The sequence below is a fragment of the Capra hircus genome, chromosome 21 (assembly GCF_001704415.2).
Source record: "Capra hircus breed San Clemente chromosome 21, ASM170441v1, whole genome shotgun sequence".
NCBI lineage: Eukaryota > Metazoa > Chordata > Mammalia > Artiodactyla > Bovidae > Capra > Capra hircus.
The window spans coordinates 64,212,839-64,217,724 of record NC_030828.1 but is presented as its reverse complement, the minus strand read 5'-3'; the positions used below and the strand labels follow the sequence as shown (position 1 = coordinate 64,217,724).

Sequence of the window (4,886 nt, the reverse complement as noted above, 5' to 3'; positions counted from 1 at the left end):
GCCATCCAGCCGTCTCATCCTCTGTCGTCCCCTTCTCCTCCTGCCCCCAATCCCTCCCAGCATCAGAGTCTTTTCCAATGAGTCAACTCTTCACATGAGGTGGCCAAAGTACTGGAATTTCAGCTTTAGCATCATTCCTTCCCAAGAACACCCAGGGCTGATCTCCTTCAGAATGGACTGGTTGGATCTCCTTGCAGTCCAAGGGACTCTCAAGAGTCTTAACTACCAATCTCCTGGAGCAATAAAGACATTCAAGTTCCTTTAAGGTCCATCAGAGAATATGGGTGCTAGAGAAGACCTGCAAATCTTCCTCTCAGTAAAGGGTTGGGGGCACAGAACACTGAGAAAGTGGCCCAACATCACTTACTAATCTGTGAATTCACTAGTTTCTGAAATCACCTGTGTCAGGCTCCTGGGGAAGTTTCTTTCTTGCCTATGATGTTTGTTACAGGGCTTCTTGAGCTGCAGGAAGGGCTCAGTAGACAAGTAGGGACCCCTTGAGCCCTAAGTCGGGCCCAACTACCCCCTGAATGGGCATTGGTGTTTTTTGTTTTTGGCTGTGCTAGATCTTAGTTGTTGCACATGGGATTTTCAATCTTCACTGTGACATGGGGGATCTAGTTCCCTGATCAGGGACCAAACCCATGCCCACTGCATTGGGAACTCGGAGCATTAGCCACCAGAACACCAGGGAAGTCCCGTGGGCATTGGTCTTTGTCTAACCAGCTGAAGGATGCTTGGGAAGCCAGAGCGCCCCATTTTACCTGAGAGCTTGGACCTCTCTGAGCCTCCATTTCTTACGGTAACACTATCTTGTAGGCACTCCTGAGAGTCAACACAAAGTCAGCTCCCAGAGAGATCTTTCCTGCCCACCTCCAGCGCCTCACTCTCACAGCTCCTCATCCTTTGCCTTTGTGCAGACACCTGAAACCATTGTCTATTAGCATCTTTCCCATTTACTGAACTTAAAAGTGCATGAATTCATGTTTTCCATTCTTATGATAAAAAGAAAGTATTTTTTTGGACCTGTGGTCTCTGAATGAACTGTATCTGGAGGTCACCAGTTTTTAAATTTGAAAAGATTGCTCAGCAAAGTCAGTGACTTCATAGCAGGGTTCGGGTGGGATATGTGGCCAGGCTGACTACCCGAGGGTCAGTTCCCAGGCACTCCTAGAGTGGATTTCTCATTCATGGGGGAGGCAGGGAAGATGGGGTTTCTGCTGTTTGATGAGTCCAGGTTAGTCAGAGTTACAGATACATAACAGAGCTAAAAATCCTAAAAATGTATATTTACCCTCCCTGTCCAGAGGCTAGAGCTGAGGCCCTGAGAGGGCGCATGGGTAAGTGAGGCGTATGAGGACAAAAACATAACTGCAGTCTCCAAGGCCCAGCACTGCCCATGCTCCCGCCCTGTGTCTAGAAGTTTTTCCAGCCTGGAGTCACTCCTGAGGAACCAGCCCTGTGGATCATCTTCTCCATCACTTGGGATTGCCAAAACAAACCTCACTCATTGCAAATAATCAAAAGAAACACAGTTGCTTTTGATGATTCACCAATGAGACCATGTCTAGTTTACTTTAACGAGCCTAAGTAAATTACTAATTCATCTCAGACACCGAATTGAAGACGACAGTGGTCTCAGGGCATTTGGGATCACCCGTGACATGGCAGCTCTTTTTTGAAGATCCTCATTCATGCCATTAGTCTCCTTGACCGATTCAGTTATAACCAACAGTTGTTTTCCTGAAACGTAACACGAGTTACTCTCATCCAGTCATTCGTTCAGGGTCTATTATATTGAGCATCTACACCGTGACTGCCTCCTCTCAGGCCCAGCCCACCGACTCAGTCTACCTGGCAAACTATCTTCAACTCCAGCCATGTGTCTCCCCTCCCAGGACCCTTGGCACCCCCTCCCACAGGGCTGTAGACACCATTTTCCAGATGGCAATAGGGCTGTGGGCCCTGGCCCATCACACCCTTGACATCCCATCGTTGGGTGGTCTTTTTGCTGGCTCTTCCACTGGCCTGTGAACTTCACGAGGGCAGCAGGCACATTTGCAGGCTTGTTCCTCTTTGTGTCCCATGCTTGTTACAGGGACAAATGTGTTATCCTCATCCAAACAGTGCTTGTCGGTGGGGGTTTGGGGGTGAGGGGTAGGGGGTGGTGGGGATAAGTCTGAAGGTATCTCATTTTGGAAACCAAAGCTCCTGTGTTCAGGTTCCATCTGTGGGAAACATAAATCGCTCCTGGCCCATCTTGCCTTCCACACACTGAGGTTGGCCTGGGGCTCACAGCTAGAGCTTCTCTTTGACTCCATCTCTCAGACTTCTCAGCTCAGAAAGCACCTCTCCTGAAGATGATGTTTCACTCATTTTGAAGGCTCAGGACGGGATGACTCTTGGGAAGAAGGGCCTTCAGTGGTCATCCTAGGGACGATTCCAGCTTCCTGCTTGGGTAATTAAAAAACCTGGGCCAGGGACTTCTGAGTGGTCCAGTGGTTAAGAATTTGCCTTCCAATGCAGAGGGTGTGGGTTCGATCCCTGGTCAGGGACCTAAGATCCCACATGGCTCACGGCCAGAAAGTCAAAACATAAAACAGAAGCAATATTGTAACAGGTTCAATAAAGACTTTAAAGATGGTCCATATTAAAAAAAAAAAGTCTTTAAAAACTCGTGGCCCCACACCATAGCGGTGCGTGAGTGGGCCGGGCAGGTGGCCGAATTTTCAAGAAATAACTTCACCAAGATGTCCAGTGATTGGCAGAGGTCCGATGATGAGAGCCCCAGTGCCAGCAGTGGTAGTTCAGATGCAGACCAGCGAGACCCAGCTGCTCCAGAGCCTGAAGAACAAGAAGAAAGAAAATCTTCTGCCACCCAGCAGAAGAAAAACACCAAACTCTCTAGCAAAACCACTGCTAAATTATCCACCAGTGCTAAAAGAACTCAGAAGGAGCTAGCTGAAATAACCCTTGATCCTCCTCCTAACTGCAGTGCTGGGCCTAAAGGAGATAACATTTATGAATGGAGATCGACTATACTTGGTCCACCAGGTTCTGTATATGAAGGTGGTGTGTTTTTTTCTGGATATCACATTTTCATCAGATTATCCATTTAAGCCACCAAAGGTTACTTTCCGCACCAGAATCTGTCACTGCAACGTCAATAGTCAGGGAGTCATCTGCCTGGACATCCTTAAAGACAACTGGAGTCCTGCTTTGACTATTTCAAAGGTTTTGCTGTCAATTTGTTCTCTTTTGACAGACTGCAACCTGCGGATCCTCTGGTTGGAAGCATAGCCACTCAGTATTTGACCAACAGAGCAGAACATGACAGGATAGCCAGACAGTGGACCAAGCGATAGGCCACATAATTCACATAATTTGTATGCAGTGTGAAGGAGCAGAAGGCATCTTCCCACTGTGCTGCAGATCTTTATAGCCTTTACAGTACGGACTTCTGCGTATATGTTATACTGATTCTACTCTCTGCTTTTATCCTTTGGAGACTGGGAGACTCTCCAAAAAAGGTAAATGCTATGAAGAGCAGAACTTTGTAGCTGTAGATTAGTTCTGTTTAAAATGCCTACTTGCAAGTCTTGCTTCTTTGGGATATCAAAATGTATTTTGTGATGTACTAAGGATACTGGTCCTGAAGTCTACCAAATATTATAGTGCATTTTAGCCTAATTCATTATCTGTATGAAGTTATAAAAGTAGCCATAGATGATTAGGAATTATGTCTTTTGTATTAAACCCAGATCTGTTTCTGAGTATGTGGTTCATGCTGTTGTGAAAAATGTTTTACCTTTTACCTTTTGTCAGTTTGTAACGAGGGGATTTCCTTTTACCCTTTGTAGCTCAGAGAGCACCTGATGTATCATCTCAAACACAATAAACATGCTCCTGAAGGCATAAAAAAATAAAATAAAAACTCCTGGACCAGTGGTAAAGAACCTGCCGGCCAATGCAGGAGACATAAGAGATGAGGGTTCCCTCCCTGGGTCAGGAAGATCCCCTGAAGAAGGAAAGGCAACCTACTCCAGCATTCTTGCCTAGAAAATCCCATGGACAGAGGAGCCTGGCGGGCTACAGTTCACAGGGTCACAAAGAGTCAGATACGACTGAAGCAACTTATCGCACAATCTAGCGGAAGCTTGAGCAGATGTGTGCATGTTGGGGGGCTGAAGGGGATCTTGGGTACTCATCCAGCAGAGGGCAACTTCTTAATGCCTGTTCGCACTGGAAGAGGAGCATCCAGGACCAAAGCTGGAGCAGGCATGCCTTTGTGAAGGAGCCTGGAGCCAAGTCCTGCCATCCCAGGCTACCTGAGTGTTCCGGTCTAACAGGATTTTAATTCTCCCACTCCTTTCTTTTTTCTTTTAAAGTCTTTATTGAATTTGTTACAATATTGCTTCTGTTTTTTGGCAGCAAGGCTTGTGGGAATCTTGGCTCCCCAGCGAGGGATCAAACCCACATCTCTGCTGCTGGAAGGTAAAATCTTAACCATTGGACCACTAGGCAAGTCGCCCCACTTCATTAATTTAAGAAGACTAAGCCAGGTGCAGACCAGCCTAGCCTGCATTCCTGGAGAGAGTACTCATCTCTGGGGAGCCTATGCCTTTTCCCAGGAGCCTCTAGACCTTTGGGAAAAGATGCCCCACCCTGCTCCTGCCTAGGAAAGCCCAACCTCCACAGCCATCCCAGTCTAGCCATCAGGTCCCAGTGTGGGGCAGCTGTTCACGTCACCTGGAAAAGAGACTTCTTGGTTACTGCTCCCAGTTGGCTGTTTCACATCTGCCTTGGACATCCTGACAGCCAACCCTCTGTGGGGAACACATTTCTACAAAGCTGGCAGGTCTGGGCCTCAGAATCCATGAGTAGAC

The 4,886-nt window shown here is 47.3% G+C and overlaps 1 pseudogene; it reads left to right on the top strand.

Annotated features, from left to right (window-relative positions):
- On the top strand, positions 2,714–3,514 carry LOC102189906 (annotated as a pseudogene).